This window comes from Vicugna pacos, chromosome 13 (genome assembly GCF_048564905.1).
Source record: "Vicugna pacos chromosome 13, VicPac4, whole genome shotgun sequence".
In the NCBI taxonomy this organism is placed as follows: Eukaryota; Metazoa; Chordata; class Mammalia; order Artiodactyla; family Camelidae; genus Vicugna; species Vicugna pacos.
In genome coordinates this window covers 41,861,999-41,885,642 of record NC_132999.1, presented here as the reverse complement: position 1 = coordinate 41,885,642, position 23,644 = coordinate 41,861,999, and the positions used below count along the sequence as shown (strand labels likewise).

Here is a 23,644-nt window from a genome sequence, read left to right as displayed (position 1 = left end):
ATTACCTAGAGACCTTTTTTTTTTAAGTCTTTTTGTTTAGGTGTTTTTTGGAGGGGAGGTAATTAGTTTTATTTAGTTAATTTTTAATGGAGGTACTGGGGATTGAACCCTAGGACCTTGTGTATGCTAAGCATGTGCTCTACCACTTGACCTATACCCCTCCCCACTAAAGACCTTGGCTTTATCAGATGAATGTGGTGAGAAATGGGACTCCTTCTCATCAGAAGCTTTTTTTTTTTCTCCCCGAACTGTGACTTTGGGGAAAGTTGCTTAACTCTGCGGTGTATCTGTTCAGTTTCAAATAGCGATGGAAATCTCTACCTCCAACAAGGGTTATTGTGACAGTTGACTAGCCCAGTGTCTGGGTACATAGTAGGAATTCAACAAATTAATTTTATTATTGAATATGGGAGATGGATTGCTTGTTAGCTATTTGGAAAAGGAAAGAAGTCATGTGGCACTAAATTTGAAAGGACAGTGGGAAACACTCAGAACCCTCAATAGCAGATGGAAAGTGCTGAGTATGTGATAAAGGTGGTATTGTATTTCAAAGTTGTGAGGGAAAGATGACTTAATTATTCAGTAAACAGTTCAGAAACAAATAGGCTAACCATTTTGAAAATTACATTATCATGACAAGTCACACATGAAAATTAGATACAGGTTAAATCAACGATGAGTTAGCATTTTTTCCCCTCAGATCTCCATCGTGATAAAAATATGACAATTATTGTTGGTGAGGATGTGGGGAAATGGACTTCTCAAATACTGCTGGTAGCAATATAAATTGCTGTAGCTTTTCTGGAGATGAATGGAAGGTAACCTGTGCTTTTAGGAATATACCTTAAGGGAGTAATTGGACAGGTCCTTAAAGATAAGATAATCATTGAAGTGTTATTTATAGTAAGTGAAAGATTGAAAGCAACCTAGACTTACAATACTAGGGGACTGCTTATAGTAAGTATGTTTATACGGTGGAATGCTGGGTAGAAGAGAGATGTTGTGGATTGGAGAACTATATTTGTTGACATAATACAATGCGTAGAAAAATGCCCAGAACTGATGCTTTTGTTCTGTTCAAAAACCTTTGTGACTCTTCATTTCTTCCTTAGTATTTATTAAGTGTGTACTGAGCTTTAGATTCTGTTGGAGAAAAGTTAACCTTGATAATGTGGTCTGTGGTCTAGATCTGCACACTTTATTTCAGTACCCACTAACCATATTTGGCCTAGCTAACTTTGAGTTAATTAAAATTAAATATAATTTTAGTATAATTCTCATGCTAGCAATATTTCAGGTGGTCAGTAGCAGCAACTTGTGACTGGTGGCTGCCATTTTGAGTAATGTAGGTGTGGAACATTTTCCTTATCTCAGGAAGTTGGACAGTGCTGGTCTAGATTGTCTTTTCATGTTTTTGTCAGCATTACTTCTGCCTGTGATAGGTGGGACCTACAAGTAGTTGCAGTTTTCTCCCCTTAGATTTCACAAAAGAATTTTGGACTTTTCTTTGTCTATCTTTTATGTATCACCATTTTCATAACATTTAAACTCTCTTTACCTCTTAGCCCACAGTGACTTTGTTCAGAATGCAGAGAGCTCAACAAATTTAAGAGGATAGAAATTATTTCAGGCATCTTCTCTGACCACAATGGCATGAAACTAGAAATCAACCACAGAAAAACAAATAAGAATGCAGAGAGAATGCTGTCTTTGTGGGCATAGTGAAAAATGGGGACAATTTTGCTAAACCTCTTATTTTTGGATTAGAATTTTTTTTAACCTATTAGAGTTTCTGTTCTTCACTTTAAAAACAACTGAGCAGGAACTGAAATTGAGATTGATGCATGGACTGTTTTTGATGTTTGGCTTTTCTTTTGGGGGGAAATTAGGCATTGTATGCCTATTAAGTGCTGGTCATTTACTGGAATGAAAATAATGTGGTATACAGATTTTATGGACTGATACGCTTTTAGGATTTAATTTCTATCCAAATTAGTTATTTTTTAGAAGTGGATGATTTGTTGCTTAAATTAGGGCTTCAAATAATGTCTTAAGAATATTGGATATTTATGTTGGAGGAGCTAAAGCTTAATTTGTCATTTTGGGGCTAGGGTAGGCATATCTGTCACCCACTGTGTTACAGTAGTAGTACAGTTGTTATGATCTCATTGAATGTGGCTAAAATGAACTTTTAGAAGATTTAGTTTAAATTGGCTTTTATATTCTGTCATCCTCTAAGGCTCGTGGTTCTCTCCTACCCGTAGGTTAGTTACTCTGCATCAGGTGTATGTTAGCAGGGATGACAATTTTTTTTTATTTTTTTATTTTTTTGCCCTCCGATGTTTTATTATGACAGATTTCCAGCGTGCAGAAAAGTTGAAAGAATCATGCAGTAAGTACCCATGTGCCCACTACCTAGATTTGACATTTGTAAGCATTTTACTATATTTGCTTTATCACATCTTTATACTCACTGTACCTTATTTTTTCCAGTTTTTTTATATTGTAGCAAAACACAGGTAACATAAAATTTGCCATGTTAATTTTTAAGTGTACAGTTGAGTGGCATTAAGTACATTCACTGTTGTGCAGCCATTGTCACTGTCCATCTCCAGAGCACTTCATCTTCCAAAACTGATACTCTACAATAGTGAGTCCCTATTCTCCCCACTCCCCCAACCTCTGACACCCATCATTCTACTTTGTCTCCTGCTCTAAGTAAGTATAAGTGGGATCATAGTGTTTGTCTTTTCGTGGCAAGCTTATTTTGCTTAGCATAATGTCCTCAATGTCCATCCATTTTGTAGCATGTCAGAATTTCTCTTCATAATATTCCATCATATACATGTATATACTACATTTTGCTTATCCATTTATCCATCAGTCAGACACTTGGGTTGCTTCCACATTTTAGCTATCATGAATAATGTTGCTGTGAACATAGGTGTACAAATACCTCTTCAAGACCTTGCTCTCACAGGGAGGGTGTACGTAGCTCAGTGGTAGAGTGCATGCCTAGTGTGTAAGAGGTCCTAGGTTCCATCCCTAGTACTGCCATTAATAAACAAACAAACCAACCCGATTACCTCCCCCAATCAAAAAAAAGAAAGACCTTGCTTTCAGTCCTTTTGGGTGTTATACTCAGAAGTGGAATTGCTGGATCATGTGGTAATTCTGTTTAATTTTTTGAGAAACTGCTATACTCTGCTGTTTTCCACAGTGGCTGCACCATTTATATTCCCAGCTACAGTGCACAGAGGGTTCCAATTTTTCCATATCCTCACCAACATTTCTTCCTTCCTTCCTTCCTTTTAAGTACTAGCCATTCTAATGGGTGTGAGGTAGCTTTGGTTAGTATTTCCCTGTTGATTGGTGATGTTGAGCATCTTGAGCATCTTTTCATGTGCTTATGGACCATTTGTATATCTTCTTTAGGGAAATGTTTATTCAGGTCCTTTGCCCATTTTCTTATTTATTTTGAGGTATTTTAAAGTAAGTTGCAGATATCAGTACATTTCACATTTAAACACTTCAACATGTGTATCACTAGCGCTGGCTGTGATATAATAGTGATATGATGATCATTAGCTTATGATTTCCTTTTTGGGAGAGGAGAGGGAAGTAAATTTACACACTGAAACGTGACCATCATTTCTTTAATTTATATTTGCTTGGATAGGAAGAGAGGTTTTGGGTGCCAGTTCTTAGCTGAAATAGTTCACTTTCCTTTGACTTAATGATGCTTAAGTTAGATTTATTTTTGTCCAGTTAATATTGTGACCATATAATTTATGTTTTTGAACCAGGACACTATTGAGAGAGGGGATGCTGTTAATCCACTGGGGCAACAATTGTAAACTGTCTTGAGCAAACCTGGGTGGGAGGTTAACCTGAATATTAAAGATGCACTTTTATAGGTGGAGTTTTGCCCCCCCAAATAAATGCTTTTTTAAGCACCTTGCATGCATTATCTCACTTAATCATATACTTTACAAGGTAAGTGAAGAGTTTCTTGTTTTACAAATGATGGAGTTGAGGCACGAGAGGTTAATTTAGGATGAGATAGGATTTGAACCTAGGTCTGACTCTCTAAACCTCCACTCTTAGCCACATTGCTCAGAATAAGGGTCTAGAGAATAGATTGACCAGTAAATTCAGAGAGTCCTCACTTACAAAACATCTTCATTTTGTCATTGTCATGTTTATTAGATCCAATGTTAAATTAACTTTTTTTTTTAATTGAAGTATAGTCAATTTACAATGTTTGCACTTTCTCTTCGGGAATAATGGACTTGAATCCACCAGCTGACACAAACACAGAGGCTTTTTGATTCATTTTGATGGAAACAGAATGACAGAAGATGCATTTCAAAATTGGTAATGTATTCCTAGCCTTTTATATCTTTCCATCTTTAAAATGAAAATACACCATTTTCCTACCTTCTTTCCAGAAAATTACAGTATACATATTTTGACACTAGTATAAAGAATACATAAACAAAAAACCCCCCAAAAGAATACATAAACAATATAGTTCAGTATCTTAGGCAGTTTAACATAGTCACCTACTATAATTTCTTTTATGGCTAGATGGTTATTAAATGGTTTGAATAGGATACAGTGATGTCTCATAGGAGTTTAGGCACAGGTGGAACTAAAGATCTCTAATCTAGTGCTGTTTTGACATTTGAGTGAACAAGTGTTAGTTGAGCACACTAGAAATTCTCAAAGGTAATTGTTTTGAACTCCATTTGAGTTTAGCTGTTGCAGTGAACAGTCTGCAACAAATTGTTGTTGAACTCTTGGTTCAGAAGCAATGGATCTGAAATTTATTGAAAGAATGATACTTAGAGTGTCATTTAACTACTTCAAATGCTTTGTCATTTTTGTGATCATTTCTTTTTATTTATGAAGCATCTTCTCTTTGAGAGAAGGAAGCTTAAAGAAAAAAATTTTAACATGGTTATCCCAAAGTATAGTTTCCTAACAAAACCAGGTACCTGCTCTGACCATTAATGTATTGAGGTATTTTCATACATGAGCAATGAATGTAAGTGAAAGATAGACTATTGAAATTTTGAAATTGCCAACTGAATTGTTGCTGTGGTTGGTAGGAAACTAAGATCTTATGTGTTGATCAAAAGTGTACATAAGCTGTAACTTACATTACATGTATAATATAACAGTGTGCTATTCCATCTGGAATTTTGACCTGCCCTTCTCACCTGATCTTATTCTGGCAACTAATCTTGAGCTGCCAACAAGAAATAGGAGGTACTTTCTGAGGAGAGAATCTTTAGTTTCCTTTTTAGGTATTAAATATCACTGCAAAGCTTTAGGGATACAGGCTTTGCTTTCTGTATTATTCATCCTTCTGCCTTTACTCCTTCTGGTGTGTAGGAAACCATTGTTCATATCTAAATTGTAAGTCATGGATACACTTTTTTGATGCATTATGTGTACAAAACTCAGCTTTTCATATAGTAAGTCTTGAATATTCTAGTTTCCTGTAGAAAATATTCACAACTTACTTTTTCTTAACTGTGTTTCTTGATACAGGTTATATAGCATTTTTTTTTCTCCCTGAATAGTCAGCACCTGAATTGGACCTAATGTGCAGTTAAACAAAATCCTAGGGATTTAGCCTGATCTCTGCTTTGCATTGTACAGATATTTGTGTATCAGCTTAGTTTTTTTGAAGGTGATTCTGTAAACAGAAATATCTTTAAGGATTTAATTTGTTGTTTGGTGTTATGTAAGCATGTTACTGAGGGAAAAAGCCTTAATGAAGTGTAAAATAAATAAATCTTGATTCACTACCGAAACAATTTTGGAAAATAAAATGCTCATTGTTGAGTCTATCCCGTGTTATCCTCTCTCTTCCAACTTTCTTGTTTTTGTTTTTCAAACTGCCCTTTTAGAATATGTGCTATGTGCTTTACATGTTAATTATTTAATCCTGTGATGATTTTATAAGATCAGTGCATCTATTTTCTTGAGATGAGAAACTTAGTAGGATTGTACACCTTGTTCAAGCCTGCGCAGTAGTGGAGTCAGGTTTCTAATCCAGGTTGCTCATCTATTTGCAAAATTTTTACTCTTAACCACTCTGCATATATTCCATTTATACCTTTGTATGCTTATCCTTCAGTGTGGAGTTATTTTCTTTGATTTGACCTTAAGAGCATTGCTTGATGAGTCCTATTTCAATCTTTGGAAGTTGCTTGCAAAAATCTAAATGTGTGTGGCTAAGAAGCTTGTGAGGTAAGTGAGAATGCTTGTACTCTTCTTCTGTCACTTACAGAGAATTATATTAATCTTTTTTCCTATGGAGGACTGGGAAAGGAAGTCTAAAGTTAGCACAACCACAGTGTTCAAACATTTTCTTTTTCATGCTTTTAAAGTGTGTAATCTATAGACTTGCAAAAAGTACAGAGAATAATACCACTAGTACCCATGTATTTAAGAGATCAGTTTAATAAATTTAAGAAATAAAGCTCTACCACCATAGCTAAGCCTTGAAGGATTTTTTTCCCCTTCTCCCCCAACCTCTCTTCTGACTTGGTGTTTATGATACCTATGCATTTTTCTAGACTTCTATTAAAAATGTGTGCTTTCCTAAGCAACGTATAGTATTGTTTTTATGTGTTTTTAAAGCTTCATGTAAATTGATACCGATTTATTTTGTAACTTCTTTATCTGCTCAGCCTTATGTTTCTGGGATTCATTCATGGCATGTGTTCTTCATTTTCACTGTTGTATAGTATTTATCGTGTGGATGTACCACCTTTTGTTTATCCATTTTCCTTTTTATACTCAGTGTGTTTCCAGGAATATTCTTGTGTATATTTTCTACTGATCCGGTAGGATTTCTGTAGGGTTTATCAGTCTTTACCTTTATGGTTTATACTTAAAGTATCTTATTTCAAATCCTCTACCCTGAATTCCTAGATACTATCCTGTATTTTCTTCTTAAACTTTTCTTAAAAGCATTTTAAAGTTTTTCACACTTAATGTTTATTTATATGCTTATGTGTTTTTTAGTCCACTTGGAGTTAATTTTTGTCTGTTGTGAGGTAGGAGTCTGATTTTACTTTTTCCATGATTGGTTTTAATATTCATTAATATTCTGAGTCTCAAGTCCTGACTTGTTTTGGGGCTTTGTATAGTGACCTTTATACTTTGTGTAGTAGTCTTAATTCCTTTTTGCTAGGCTTAAAACTTTCTTAACTTTATGTATGAGAAATTGGAAAAATGTCGATGTAATCTAAACCTAGATTTCCAGGAAATAGCAGGATTGTTAAATCAGGGATGGCATGAATTAAACAGCTGAATTAAGTCTTTTCGGACGGAAAACTTGATTTACAAGAATCACTTAGAGGACATATAGTTCTCTTAGTAAGGTTCATAGTTATACTGGTGTTTATAGCAATCTATTTTCTTGGTTAAACTTGTGAATATAGGGCTGATTCTGATGAGCTGTTAACGTTGCTTATAAATGCTTTGGAAATAAGATGCGTTTTGTGAGGAACCCTCTGCTTAGGTGTGTCTGGGTGGTCTTGATGTTTGGTATTTTGTGGAAAGAGAAGGCTTGTCTTTCCCTAATGGTGTTTGTAAATTGATATTGGGTTAAAATCAGTTCCAAAGCAGTTGCAAATTTATTTCTAGAATTAGCAGAACCAGAATATATATGGACATTTTGGCGAGATTTCCAAGATTGTTGATAAGATTATTTCTAATAGAAAGTTTGTTTGAAAATAAGTTTAATTTGGCAGTACTCAGGGAAGTAGTTTTGATGTTTGTGTCAGATCTATTTTTCTTTCAATCTGTAATTTAAAAAGAAAAAAATCTCCAAAGATGAATGTGCTTTAGTAGATTCTCCAGCGTGACATAATCATATCTGAATTTGATGCCATAATAACCTGTCACTAAGTATTTGTAACATTATTCTGGCATCAAATTCAGTCTCTTTCCTGTTGCTTATTTACAGATGAAAGCAAATGTGATTTATCTAGAAGTTGGTTAACCTGGTCTGATGCTCTTTGTTAAATGGTTTGTTAATCAAATTACCGATTTGTATAAATTTTTTAGTAAAACTGAACAGTTGTGGAAGATATACTCTGCACCATTCACTTTTCCAGCTCTAATTTTTTGTTGTTAACTGAAATTGCCTTTCCAATAGGCCTTTAATGAATTAGATTTATTCTTATTCAGCATCCCCTGTAGCTTCCAGTAGAGTACATTTTAGCCAAATAATATAGGATTCTTTAGGAATGTTTTCTAAGACATTTCATAAGACATATTAAAAATTTTTTCTATTAGTAACTGGGAAGAAAAGTGAGAAATCAGAGCAGACTGGATGAAGTTTGTGACTTAAAGTTCTTTATCAGGTAAAAGGTAGCATGATGATGTGGAAAGAACTGGGGCACACTGAGAGCCAAGGGCCTGTAGCTCTAGTTTACCTCACCTTGGGCAAATCCCTTCCTTTCTCTGGGCTATTTCCCTATAACTAGGGTTGTTCTAGGTAATGATTTCTAGGAGTGCTTCCAGTCCTTAATGCACTGTGACTGACTCTAGTGAGGTTTGTCCAGAATCCTGAGATTCTCCTGGGTCAGTTTTTGCATCTAGATTGAAGTAGATCACTGTCTTTTAATCACAAGACTCCGCTCTTTGATTAAAGCCAGCTGTAGACTGTTTCAGGGCGGTATGCCCTGTATGAGGTCTAATAATGAACTTTCTCTTTATTCTCTTAGTACTCACATCACAGCTTTTTTTTTTTTTTTTTTACAAATAACTATTTCAGTGAGATTTAGAAATAGTCATAAAAGTTGTTAAGTATAGGCTGGAAGTTACATTAATACCACGTTCTCGGCAGAATAATGATAACATTGAGCAGAGATAAACTGCCTTTTGTATTATAACCACCTGGAAGGGCACAGATTTTCTGATTCATCTTTGTGCTTTTCACAGTGCCCATTGAAGGAAATAAACAATTTTACTATTATTTGAGTGCTTGCTATATTACTGGGCACTGTATTATGATTTAGTTGTTTTTCTCATTTGATCATTACAGTAGCTAATAAGATAGTGTTGTCCCTATTTTATAGATCAGGAAACCGAGGCTTAAAAGAGTCAAAATGTTTGCATTAGTCTTTATGTGACGCCAGAGCCTGCACTCTCCTCGGTATGCTGCCTAGCAAAGCTATTATCCATTGGGTGCTGTAATGTTAACTCAGTGAAATACTTGTGAGACATTTTATGTTCATTGTTTTGGATCTTTATGTTAGTAGTATTTTTAGAACAGAGGACTTGCTGGTTCTAATAGGCCAACTGAGTATCTTACTCATTGGACATACTTAAGGCAAGGTAACGTGTTTGGCAGTTGTGTTCCAAAGTGAAAAATTAAACCAGAGAGAGGAACTAGAAGTTGAGGATAGGGAGGGTAGACATCAGGGAGGAGACCTTTTCATTATATACTCTTGTACAAAGTTTTACTGTGCATATTATTACTAAACTGGAAAAACTAGGTAAAAAGAAGAATTAAATGTTTTAGTTTGCTCAGGCAGGTAAAAGTTTAAGTTAATATCTCAAGTTCTATGATTCTGTACATGCTTTATCCTTTTACAAAACTGTGTCTGTGTGCTGTAATATGGATGAACCTTGAAGGCATTATGCTAGATGACATAAGTTAGATAGATATAAAAGGACAAATACTGTATGAGTCCTGTATGAGGTTCCTAGAGTAGTGAAATTCAGAGATAAAGTAGAATGGTGGTTCTGGTGGTGGGGTGTTACTATTAATGGGTACACAGTTTGAGTTTTGGAAGATGGTAAAGTTCTGGAGATTGATGGTGGTGATAGTTGTATAACAATGTGAATGTGCTAAACACCACTGAATTGAACTGTATGCTTAAAAATGGTTAAAACGGTAAATTTTGTATTATGTATATTTTACCATAGTTTAAAAAAAACACTGTATAGCTAATATTCATTCATTTGTTTGCCATTCAATAAATATGTACCTAGACACTGGGGATACAAAAAGGAATTTGATCTGGTACTTGCCCTCAAGGAGCAAAATAGTCTAGTAATATTGCTTGACTAGTAGTTTTCAAGGAAATAGAGACTTAAGTTGTAAGGAAATGGTGATAGCTTATAAAAGTTTTGTAATGTGGTAAAAAGATAAATTCTAGAAAAGCAGCTTTTTTCTTTCTTTTTTTTTATGTTTTATTTTTGTTGAGTTGTAAAATTTGGAAAAGTAGCTTTTAATTTCCTGACAGTCTTATATGCTGGATGGGCCAGAGGATTCAGATGAAAACGTTACTGTTTTGTCCTGATGCATCTCTGCGTAGCCTGAGAGCAAGATTTTAAAAACCACCTGTCTAGGTAGACTGTCAAGTGCACAGATGGCCTGTTGATCCCCCCTCTCTCTCGTAAATTGAGAACCCGGGGCACAGAATAATGGTGTCATTTGGGGGCAGACTCATTCAGCCTGGAATCAAGTTTAAGTTTGGGTTTGTTGCCTAGAGTGTTCTGCTTTTTAAAAGAGATTTTGAAGACGTGGTGTCATATTCTGAGTCTGCCGTCAATCCAAATTCTGAATTATGAAGAGAGGGAAGGTGGCTGTTTAATGAGCACATGGTTACCCATACCAGCTAGTTGAAGTCTTTTAGCTCTGTCATTTTGACATTGGCCTGATTAATAATACTTACTATGGAGTACTTACTGTGTGCTAAGCACTGTTTCAATAACTTTGTAAATTAATTTATTCAACTTTCATAAATCTTTGTAGTAGGAACCAGTTTTACAGATAAGGAAGCAGAGATAGTGAGATTCAATTAAGTAATTTAGCTCAAGTCTCAAAATTAGTTGATGGAGTGGGAATCAATCAAACTTAGGCAGTCTGGCTTTAGAGCACATGCTCTTTTACTGTTTATTGGGTTAGTTCTTTGCTCATAGCTTTGGAATGATTGATTACTAATTTTATTTGCCTTACTTTAAGTGGCTGGGCTTAAGTATTAAAAAATGACATTTTCCACCATTTGAGACTACAGTTTTGAGAGTTACTACTCCTTAAGGGTTTATTCTTGTTTGGCTGTTTGCACTAAATGCTTTTGTTAGGCAAATAATGTGGAATCCGAGTTAGCAAGCTTTTTCTGTAAAGGTCTGGATGATACTTCAGAATTGTAGTACTTTAATAAGAGAGAAAAACATTTTATTGGCAGAATTCAAATACATAATAATTGAATAAAATTACTGTAACACAGGTCTGTTAGAAGAATGGAATTCTTTTGGGGATAACACTTCACTTATTGGGGTCCAAAGTTAACCTACAATTTATGGCAAATGTTCATCTGTTAATGATGAAATCTGTAGTGAGATTTTACATATGTCATCTTTGAAAGTATCTTTTTGCACAGATAGGTCCTGCCAAATGCTAATATTAACCCATGAGCATATGATCTATCTTGAGCATATTCATCACCTGGAAGGCATTTGTAGAATTCTGCTAGATTCTTTTCTTGATATTTGCTTTTTAGCCTGCTGTTAACACTGCAGATGAATTATTTCCAACTGGAGATTAGGTGGAAGCTCCTCAGTTGCAGTTAAGATGAATTTTGAAATTTGGAGATTTCCTTTGTGCTTGCATTGAGGAAATACGCTGAAATTGTAGTTTGAGCTAAGAAAATATGATTGCTTCAAATTTATGTAGGAATGGAGATCTCATTCCGTGTTTTACCTTTTCCAGTACAGGAAATGAAAGAAGTAACATTACTTGCGATTCAGACAATGTTTGTTCAAATTAATTTGCTGTGGTATGTTTCCCATTGAAGGGTTGTTTTGTCTTGTTAATTTTCAAGTGGATTTGTTAAGAAACATTATCAAGTGTGCAGCAAAAGCTAATTTCCAAAGCCATTTAATATTCAGTAATAGTGTTTAAGAATGATTGTTCTTGTTTAGAAAGTTTTTAAATTCAGCGTTGAGCTAGAAAAAAAATCGCAATAAAATTTTACTGCTGCTAAGCCATTTAACTGCTGTTTGGTAGGGCAAGTAAGTATTCACCTGTTTCTGACAAAAATGCATAGAACTGATGATGGTTAAGTCTACAAAAGTGGGTTGAGAGCAGATAAAGGTCACTCTTAACAATAAGGTGATAGATTTAAAAATTTTTTTAGAGTACCTGGTGTTGAACAGTACAGTGGTTAAACCATATGCTTTAAATACTTCACATTTTCACAAGTTTTGTAAATGTGTATGGCTAAGCCCTTCTCCACATGTATTTTTACTACCATAATTTGTGACACATCTTAGTGGATTCAAGTTCATGTTGTATTGAATTTATGTTCTCAACTTTTTTGAAAAGATCCTCCCGGTGGTTTTCCACACAGACTGTTCATAGTGTTCAGTCGCTTCAAACTCAGCATTGACTTCCCCAGTAAACAACTGAGCAGAATCAGTAATATCTTTTGAATCAAGAGCCATAGAACACCACCCACAATCATTTGCCTTTTTTTTAGACAAATGTTTTTTGAACAGTTTCAGATTTACAGACAGTTTGGGAAAATAGTACAGAGGGTTTCCATATATACACTCCATACCCATTTCTCCTGTTAATAGCTTACATTAGTATGGTACATTGGTCACAACTTATGAACCAATATTGGTACATTCTTATTAACTAAAATCCATGCTTTATTCAGATTTTGTTAGTTTTTACCTGATGTCATTCTTCTGTTCCAGGATCCCATCTAGGATATACATTAAGTTGTCATGTCTCCTTAGGCTTCTCTTGGCTGTGACAGTTTCTCAGACTTTTCTTCTTTGGGTAACCTTGACAGTTGAGGAGTACTGGTTAGAAGTAGAATGTCCCTCAGTTGGGATTTGTCTAATATTTTTCTCATGATTAGACTTGTGTTCTGGATTTTAGGGGAAAGACCACACAGATAAAGTGTGCCATTTTCATGACATGATATCAAGGAGTACATGCTATCAGTATGACTTCTTGTTAACCTTGACCACCTAGCTAGGTTTCTCCAATGTAAATTATGCCTCCCCTCCCCACCATAATGTTCTCTTTGGAAGAAAATCGCTAGGCACACTCACCTCCGCTTAAGGAGTGGAGAGTTATATTCTACCTCCTTGACGGTGGAGTATATACATAATTTTCTTGTAATTCTTCTGCATGGGAGATTGGTCTCTTACCCATGTAAGTATTCAGTCATTTATTTTTATCAGTATGGACTCATGGATTTTTATACTTTGATTTATAATCCAGTACTGTATTTTGTTTTAATTTTTCTGATTTTTTACCATTGAGAGCTCTTTCAGTTGGACAGGAGGAGTATCCTTTTGAGATACCCCCTTTATTGTGTGTAGTGGTTTTGTTTGTTTAGCACTTCCTCACTTTCTGTCACTATAAGATATTTCCAAGCTCATCCAGTTTAGTCCCTGCTCCAGCCCTAGATTCAGCTATTTCTCCAAGGAGCCCTCTTTTCTTTTATTGGAGAATGGTATTAGAAATCAAATCTGGGTGCTAGGTGTGCTCATTGCTACTGGAGGGTTATTGCTCCTAGGTCTTCTCAGCTGACAAAACAGAAGTATATCTGTATACTAATATATACCATATACCTATAGAAATATCTCTAAATATTTGATATTTCTATATATATCCAGTTGTATCTATGTTAAGCTAAACATGAATTCATACTGATAACTCCAACTCTAATCCAGTACCTCATTGATCATTTTTCCTTTCCCTCTTTTTTGTCTGTAATCTCTTACTCTTAACAAGTGAGAAACTTGGTTCTCACCATCTTCCATCCATTTACTTACTAGTTCCAGTATACATGTAATGTAGTGGTTTCAGAATTGTTAACCTATACCCTTTAACAACTTTACAACTAGAACAACTTTAACAAATACGGGTGGTTATGTACAATTCCTTTTTTTTTTTTTATGCTCTGTTTCACTCATATCCGAAGTTACTTAGGTCAGCACCTTTTTGTTCCACCTGCCTTATTTTTTAATTGACTACTTACATTGTTGCATTGTCCTTGGCTTTTCACTCAAAAGAGGCTAAAAGTCTTAAACAAGTTCATATTCTCCAGACACATTTCTTAGGCTGCCGCAGTCAAACATGATTTAATTAACTCACTGTTAATAAATGGTTTTGCTGCTTATGCTATGCAATACTTTGTTTTAAATTTTTTAATTTTTCTGACAGTTGGTTTCCTGTGAGTTGGGAATATTGTGATGAGTGCTTAGTTTGGTTATGTCGACACATTGTATTCATGGCACAGCTGTGGTGCCATTTCATAATAAACACAGTGCCATTGCCATCTAATCGGATAAAAGAATCATCCACACTCCACACTGTGCCTTAAATGGTAACATTCAGAGTCCATTTTCTCATCTTGTTTTGACATAATGGATATGTGCTGGTTATTTTAAAAAAGTAATGAAATGCTTGAGTTATAAGTGGTTCACCATAATTTGTTGCAGTGCAAAGTGATGAGACCACTGCTTGCAGTCACTTTTGCAGCTACTCAGCTGTGCAGTTTTAGGGTGGAAGCAGTTTATCTGAATGAACATGGCTGTGTTCCAGTAAAACTGTTCATGGTTACTGAAATTGGAATTTCATAGAATTGTCATATGTTATGAAGCACTGGATATTTTTCTACTGTTAAAAAGTGTAGAAACTGTTCTTAGCTCATAGGTGATAGAAAAATAGGTTGGGCTAGATTTGGCCATTGTGCCATTATTTGCTCACCCCCACCCCCAGCCAGTGTAGGAGGCCCTGTATACACGACACATTTGGAAATATCTGCCTTTCTCTCCAAAGCCATTCATAGTAATTTGACCAGTTTTGGATTCAATCTTTGTTCCTGCTGATACCAGGGAAGCTACTTGGAGCAAGATATTGCAGTTTTCTGCAGGAAAATACTATAAAGGTTTATTTGTCCAGCTGTCATAATTTTAACAATTTCTAGTATTTTTTTTAATGAGGAATGACTCAATCTTAAATTTTATCATTTATTGGATACTTTGGATTAACGTGAATAGAAGACACTGTCCTCTTTTTTTCACTTTTATTGGTATCAACTTGCTTTTAAAACTAGAGCACATTAGTTCTTAAGTAATATAGAAACAATTTGTGCCTGGTGGTTTAAAGGACTGTCTTTGGCCTCAGGTTCATAGGAGCAGGCAAGGTCATCCTTGTCCTTCCTCACGCTCTAAATCTCTCAACAAATGATTGCCAGGGGCGCCTGAGATGAGATAAGAAAAAAACTTGAAGTCTTCTTTAACTATAGAAGGTAAAAATGCTATGACCCACTCTTTGTTTGGATTTTGGAACTGTGTTGTTACTTAAGGTGTAGTGATGTGTGAAATGTGGGAGCATTCTAAGCTACATTCTGGTCTAAGCCACTGCTGTCCTTTACCTGGATAATACAATTTCTTCTGCTCTTGCCCTGTTAAAGTCTATTCTACACCCAGCAGCCAAAATAGGCATTTCAAAACATAATTCTGGTCATTACTACTATGCTGAAAACACTGCGTAGCTGCCTACATTCCCTCTAGGGAAACCAAAGTCCTTACGACAGCTTGCAAGAAGGCCCTTTCCATTCCCCCATGTCTGTGACCTGATCTTCCAACTGCTTCCTGGCAACTGTTTGCATTGCAGCCACTCAGTTTTTCTCTCTTGCTCAGGTATGCCAAGCATGTTCCCTCCACAGTGTCTTTGCACTCACTTTTTCCTCTCTGGTCCACTTTGCCTTCACATAAGGCACAGCTTACTCTTCAAGTCTTCTACCTGCCTTGACCACTTTGCATGAAATAGTAACTCTTATTCCCTGTGTGCCCCTCCATCTGCCCTTAAGAATGAGTCTTCATTGCTAGAATAGTGCCTGGCAATGTAGTAGGTACTTAATATTTTTTTTTGTTGAATAAGTGGACAGTTAGAGGGGAAATTGTGCGGAAGGAGAAAAGGTATATTGTCGGCAATGTCCTTGCTAATACACTGGTATCTGTCAAAGGGAGGTTCAGGAGAATGAGGCTGTTAAGTTTCTTCTCACTGTCCAGATGGCACAGGCAGGGCAAGTTTGAGGGTGCATAAAAACTGTAGTGGCAGGGTTGACTTAGGACTTCAGGTGTCTCCTTACTGTCATAGAATAACTAAGGGCCAGAGCCTCAGGTTTGCTTTCTCCACCCATTGCAGCAATGGAAAATTGAAGGTTTGTGGAATGATAAAATTCTTGCCAGTGTCTGAGAAAGAGGGTAATTAATAGGAAGGAAAATGGTGGGGTAGTGAAAATAAAAGGGGTGTGTGGGTGTGTATTAAGTGATCAGAATTTTAAGGATGGATGTATTGAAATAGTTCTTTTCTTTAGTTAGTGCGTTGTAGAGTAAGCAGTTTCCAGTCTTGTAGCAGTCATCAGGATTTCCCTTAAGCTGACTGATGTGCGCCCCTGTGCCTCTGCAGTTAGAAATAGGGAAAGAAGTTTTGGCTCATATAATCTAGGATGAATTCTGAGAATAACCTGCAAGAAGTATGCAAAAATGTTTTGAAAGAATTTTTTTGGAAGTGCTATATTTTTGCTGTCTATCAGCTAAGTAAATACATGTCAACACTGTCATTAAATTGATAAATTGAGTACTAATTTCATCTGGATGAAAGTCATCCTATTAGGTTTAAAAGTAGGTTTTTGTTTCCTCTTTGCAATGTTAATTATCTGATTACCTTTGGTAAAGGTCAGGAGTTTATTGCGTGGGTATTCAGTTTACTCAGCAAACACCTAACAGTGTTAGGTATATAGAGTTTGCAGCCCCGTGCGGTGAGTTGACATATTAACAGACACAGTGAGATGAGTGAAAGGAGAGACATGTCTAGGATAACAGAGAAGCAGTACCTAACTCGGCCTGGGTGAGCCCGGGACAGCTTGCTGGGAAAGGAGACCCTCATAAGAATGAGTAGGAGTTTGGTGAGAGGGGAGGAGGCTTTCTTGGCTGAGGGCTCCATATGTACTAAGCTTAAGGAGATGGGATCCTTTCTTTCCTGGCGAAATAGGCAAGGATTCAGCTGTGCGTAAACCACAAATTTCAGTGACAGCTAAGGTGGGGTGTTCTTGATTAAGTGAATGCTGAGTCAGAAAAGAAAAGATTAATGTCAAGACGGCATTTTCAGATTATTTGAATCTTGGGTACTTTACAGTATTATTAATGAAAGATAAAACTAATAAGCTAGGAGCGGGGACATTAACTACATACTGAGCTTGCTGATCTTGCAAGTTAGTTTTCATATTTGTTTTGGATAATACGACATAGCTTTGATATATGACCATGTTAGTAATGTTTAAATCTGGGAATATTTAAACAACTGGATCCGAAGGGTTTTTGGTGCTTTGAGGGATTAAGGTGGGGGTACTTTAACTTGAAATTATTTGTTAAATTTAGTTAAGCATACTTTAATTAATTGTTGTTATTGATTTTGTTTCAAGCACTTAATTCTTCTGAAGTACTTCTCCAGGTTGAATTATGGAGTTTGCAAATTAGTCTTGCATAATGCAAACTATAGCCCCTGAAATCCTGCCAGTGGAAGTGTCATGCTCCAAGAGGAAGGTTTTAGCCTTCCATGCTGCAGCCTTACAGGCGGGCAGAGACCCTCAGGCCGGTGTACTTTGAGAGAGAACCCTGTGTCCACTTGAAGTGAAGTTGAGGACTAACGGAGAGTTTCTGCTTATAGGTTTCAAGCATCTATATTTCAAGATGGAATCTACAAGATTTGGATATCTGTTTTATCACTGCTTATTTCTTCTCATTCCAGAATTGTACCCTGACTTTGTAAATTGGAGAAGCTAGCAGCACTGCCAGTGTTCTTTGAGGTAGTGTCTCTTTGGGATCTGGTTCACGTCGAATCATTGTTCAAATAAGGTAAATGCATGGTGATAAAAGGAACTAATAATAACTTCACTTGCTATAACTTCACTCACCTGTCTTATGTTAAGAGTTGTTTATCCAGAAGATCCTTTAATGGAAGGAAGTTCTGGGTTCTCATTAAGCAATGTTTATTTTTCAGTTTAACCAACTGAAACAAGATGATAAAGTAGTTTTGCTCTCCTCTCTGATTCAATCTGAAGTTATAGAATCAACAGTTACTTTTTGATTTTAACTAACTTTTGAGTTTTTTAGTAACACAACTTTATTCACTTGGAATACTGAAAAAAATCAGCCATAAACTTGACATATATAATCATTGTTAATATTTTGGTGAACAGACTCTTTTCATGATTATGTTACTTGAGTATGTGTGTGTGTGTTTAATTAGAATTGGAATTGTGCTTTTTTTGTCACCTGGTTCTTGTCAAGTTTTTTTTCTGTTTGCAGTTTTAAATGACTAATGGCATTTCAACACTGAATGTGCCATATAATTTACTTAACTAGTTTCTTTTTGGTAAACGTGTAGGCTTTTCTCATTTTTCCCTGTCTTAGATAACTATGTGATGAATATGAATAAGTTTATACATGCAGTTGATTTCCCACCATAGTACATTTTCTTCTCTTAATCTTAAAAAGCATTTTATATATTTACTTATACCCTTTTTTGTTTTCCTTTTTATTAATGTATGTACAGAAACCCTATACATAGACATATCAGGCCATCAGCTCCATGGGGCTTTTTATGAAAAACAGCCCCTCCTGCCTGCCTGCTTCCTAGTCCCCAGAAGCAGTAATTTCCAACTCTTTACTGTTTATTTTGTCATTATCTCTAATAAACTTACTTTGTTACTTAACAGATTTTTCAGTTTTTGGTTGTTGCCATCTTCTCACCTTGGATTAGTGGTTGATTCTTGTAGAAGTCTCACCACCTCACATACCCACATTTATTGTCACTCTGGTTACATGTAGTGTAATTTTGGTTAGTGCAGTATTCATTGTTAATATTATGGTTATGTATAGCTTATTCACAGCCAGATCATGTTGCATGCTATGGTTAATTTTCCTTTTTTTGCCTGACTGCTCATTGTCTCTTGTTAATAATAACCTTTTTTTCTGATCTGTTTTGTTTAGTTTCTGTGTTCTTATAAGTATTTTCTTTCTAAACTTACCTAGAAGTGTAAATCTTCCTCAGTACTTTAAGAATTTTAGTTACATTATAAATTTTATTTTCTTAGGGATATTTGTAAATCTGTTTTATTCTGGACATCTGCTCTAGGCAGCTGCCCAGCTGTCATATGTGTATTCCAACACCTCATCCTAATGATTTTTTCTGCCTCTGTTGTATTGGATCCTGTTAATCTTTTCCCATAGCCTTTTCCCTTTTGATTTAATCTTACTTTGGTGGAGCACTTTTCTCTGTTAGCTTCCTGAGGAAAGGGTATACAAGAGGTGGATTTTTTTTGGATGTGCCTGTCTGAAAATGCCTTTATATTGCACTCATATTTATTGTTAGTTTGGCTGGGTACAGAATTCTAGTTTGTAAATCATTTTCCTTTAGAATTTTGAAGATGCTGCTCCTCTTTTTCCCAGTGTTCTGAAATTTCATAATGATGTTCTTGGTAGTTGTTTTTATCCAGTAGACTGAAATTAATGTCCCTCGGTTCAGGGAAATTTTCTAGAATTGTGTCGATTTTTCTCCCCTTTATTTTCTCTGTTCTTTTTCTGGAATTAATACTGTTTGGATGTTGGATTTTTTGGACTGATGCTCTAATTTTATCTTTTTCTGCTGTTTCCGTCTCTGCTTTTGTTCTACTTTTTGGGAGATTTCCTTGGCTATGTTTTTTAACCTTTGCTGTATTTTCTTCCCCACTTGTGTTCATATATTTTATTTATATATGTATTTTTTCATGTTAGCAAGATTTTTGTTTAGTCAGTCTAACTCCTTCATACAACTCTAAACAACCTCACTCCCTATAAGAATATCATTATGTCCATCATACATTTACAGAAGCTTTTGCCTTCTACAGCTGTCAGGAGAAACTGGCAAAGGTTGGTTCTTTAAATTTTATCATGTGGGTCAGGGATTCCATTTACAATAAATTACAGACAGCTTTCTCCTTACCTCTGATGAAGACTTTTTTATTGGCTGACAGGATAAGATTTATTTTTTAAATTTTATTTTATTGTGGTAAGAACACCTAAGATGAAATCTACCCTCTTAGCAAATTTTTAAGTATACAGTACCTTATTTTGACTATAGATAGTGTTGTACAACAGATCTCTAAAGCTTACTCATCTTTCTTAACTGAAACTTTATACATATTGATCAGTAACTGCCCATTTTCCCCTTCTCCAGCCCCATGACTGTTCTACTCTTTGAATTTATGAATTTGTCTATTTTAGGTACTTCATATAAGTGGAATTATGTAGTTTTTATCTTCAGTGACTGGCTTATATCACTTAGTATAATGTCTTCAAGGTTCATCTATATTGTCACATATGCAAGAATTCTTTTTAAAGGCTGAATAGTATTCCATTGTGTGCATATATCACATTTTCTTTATCCATTCACCTATTGATGGACATTTAGGTTTTTCCCACATCTTGGCTATTGTGATAATGCTGTGGTGAACATGGGAATGCTAACATTTCTTTGAGATCCTGATTTCAGTTCTTTTGGATAAATACTCAGAAGTGGAATTGATGCATATGTGTTCTTGTATTTTTAATTTTCAAGAGATCCTTTTTTTCTCTGAATGAAGCAGAGATGAAATAGCATGGTGTTTAAGATTGTGTATAGTTTCCTCATATGTAAAATAGGGGTAATAAATAGTATCTAACCCATAACAGTATTGTAAGTTAAATGAATTAATATATGTAAAGCATTTAGAGAAGTGCCTGGCTATAATTTTTTATTATTATTACTACATTCCTGTCCATACATGACAGATATAATGTCTTTTATCTTTGAGAAAGTTAATGGTAATCTTTTAAATAGGCTTAGATAGGCCTACGAAGTAGACACTAGTATTTTCTTTTTTAGTGGTTTGCTTTTTTATTTTGTCATTAATCAGTTGTCCCAGCTTTTTTTCTTTTTCCCCAACTCTTTTTTCTAGTGTTTTGAAAAGTTGCCTTCATGAGACTGTATTAATAGGGTATATTTCTAAACTTTGTGTTTTGTTCCATATATCTGTCTAATCTTGTACTAATACTCAGTCTTTTTATTATCTTTGCCTTTTTTTCCATCCTTAAATACTTAGTAATGCAGGCCATTCTTCTCTCTCCAGACTCAGCAAACAAAATACAATTGATACTTCCATACTTCTTGGTTGTCTCCATATGGAACTTTGGCAGTTCTTCAAGAGACCTTTAAATACTGGAAACTAGAAAATAAAGACTAGAAAGATACGTACGTAGGAAGCCAGTTCCGTGTTTTTAAAAATAAGCATACTGAATTTTCATCTCAAAGATTCTTTGTGTTTTAAAGCTGCTTTTGATTTTTTTGATTCAGTCGGTAGACATTTCAGGGCTTGTCACTTTGCCTGTTCTCTGTGCTGGGGGTACCAGCAGTGAGCAAGACAGAGAGGACTCCAGTTCTTGAGGAGCTTACGTTCTAGTTTGGAAAGGCAGATAAGATAATTTCAGATTTTCCTAAATGCTTGGAAAGAAATAGGACTACAAGATAATAGTGAGGTGTCACTAGATAGGATGCTTAGGAACACATTTTCCAGTTAAGTAACAGGCTGAGATCTGAAGGATGCTTAAAGAGCCAGCCATATTTGAGACTGCAGAAAAGTGTTCATGTAGAGAGAATGGCAAGTGTTGCAAATACTGAGACTGTAAATGTTCAAGGAATAGAAAGAAGGCCTTTGTGGCTCCAGTAGAGTGGAGTGATTGGGGAGAGAGTGGTTTGAGTTGATGTTGGAGAAGTAGGCAGGGGCCAGATCACTTAGAATCTTGAAGTTATGGCAAGCGAGAGCTTTCATATATAAATCTGATGAATTCAATTTTCTTTTTTAAAAAAAAATACAAGATGTTCTAGGAAATAATTAGACCTATTCCTATATGTATTTAATATACTGTTCCTTAAACCCAGAGAGGGGAGTTGGCACTGATCACATGTATCTAAACTAAGTTCTGGTTGAGCGTTTGGATCTACCTGGGACTGGGGTAGTTGAGTGGTCTCTAAATTTAAATAGCTCTGAATAGTGCCTTAATTAATTTACTTTAAATGGAAGCAGCAGGTTGGGGTCTTGATTTCTTTTGTAGACTCAGGTGACTGGTAAGATCCAGAATGATAGCAAATCTTGAAATTATTTTTGGTTTCTTTTGTGGAGTTGTGTGTTTATTTAAGACATCTCTTCCTTCTTTAGCTTATCTGGTGAAGTACAGGTATAAATGGAAAGACATCAGGTAGTTAGCTCAATAGTAAAGTCTTAGTAGATGAAGACTAGAAATTGCAAACATAAATGATGAATTTAAAAGTGACTAATATTGGATCTGGTTCACAATTTGAGCATTTGAAGACAATTTTTATAATCTTGTCCTTGATGACAAGTCTATCCAAAAGAACTCCGTTGTGAGCCACATGTAATTTCAAATGTTCTAGCAGCCACATTAAGAAAATAAAAAGAAGCAGATGAAATTAATTTTAATGATACATTTTATTTTTTATTTTAATTTATATATATTTTTTATTGATGTATAATTCTCATTCACAGTGTGTCAATTTCTGCTGTACAGCACAATACTTCAGTCCATATAGGAACATACATATATTCATTTTCACATTTTTCACCATAATTTACTACAAGGTACTGAATATGGTTCCCTTGGCTATTAATGGTACATTTTAAATACTGTATCCAACACATTCTCATTTCAACATGTAATTAATACAAAAAATAGTGAACTATTTTACATTCTGGGTTTTGTACTAAGTCTTTGAAATCCTGTGTTTTATACAGTTCATTCTGGTTCAGACCAGGCACATTTCAAGTATATGGTAGCCACATGTGTATGGGACAGTGCAGTTCTAAGGGCTCATACTTCTGAAGGAATGGATATGATGATATGATTTAGTTATTGACTGATACCCTGACACATTCCAAACAATTCAAAGCAGTGATGGATGAACACATAAGGAAATAAACACATATCTTTACCCTTTTAAACCTCTGTGTGATAGACGTGTTTGGGGAAGATGATTTGATCCTAAAAAGACTAATAATGTATAAAAGATGTCAAACAACTTATCTCCTAAGAGAGTTGTAAACAAGCTTCATGTAGAACTTAATGTAAACAGTGGCTATCTGTGTATCAATGGTAGGATGATTACTTGGTGGAGAGCGACCACAGTCCTAGTCCTTGGGATCTGTAAAGAACGTTTGCAAACCACTGGTTCTGAATTCCTTTCCAGGTTTCCTGAGTAAGAATCTTGATAGATGGACTTTAAAAAAAAAATTCTGTAGGTGACTGCAATATGTATCATTGGTTCAGCCCAAGGTCTTAGTAATAATAATTTCATTTAAATATGTTAAGTGTCATGTGGCTGTTTAACTTAGTTTTTAAAATGGTTTATCATAGTGAGAGCTGGAAGGAGGCCATTAGTTAACATAGCCTATAATGTCTTTATTAAGTTAGAAAAACTGAGAGTGCCTCTGAAAAATGAGAAGGATGAATTCACCAGTGGTAACACATATAAAACAGG

General features: G+C 35.3%; 1 protein-coding gene and 1 long non-coding RNA gene across 6 annotated transcripts in view; both read left to right on the top strand.

The window, feature by feature from the left end:
• THRAP3 (thyroid hormone receptor associated protein 3) overlaps positions 1 to 23,644 on the top strand; it is a 64,713-nt gene that overhangs the window by 6,024 nt on the left and 35,045 nt on the right. For 4 of the 5 annotated variants that reach the window (XM_072974764.1, XM_072974766.1, XM_006212684.4 and 1 more), the window contains exon 2: positions 17,822 to 17,928. The exons of the other annotated variant lie outside the window; for it this stretch is intronic. The gene's annotated coding sequence lies outside the window, so the exon portion shown is untranslated. The remainder of the gene's footprint in view (positions 1 to 17,821; positions 17,929 to 23,644) is intronic. 5 annotated transcript variants of the gene reach the window in all.
• Positions 4,306 to 14,324, top strand: LOC140701007 (uncharacterized). Its single transcript, XR_012079785.1, has 3 exons — positions 4,306 to 4,377; positions 6,152 to 6,264; positions 14,225 to 14,324. It is a non-coding gene; the product is annotated as an uncharacterized lncRNA (long non-coding RNA).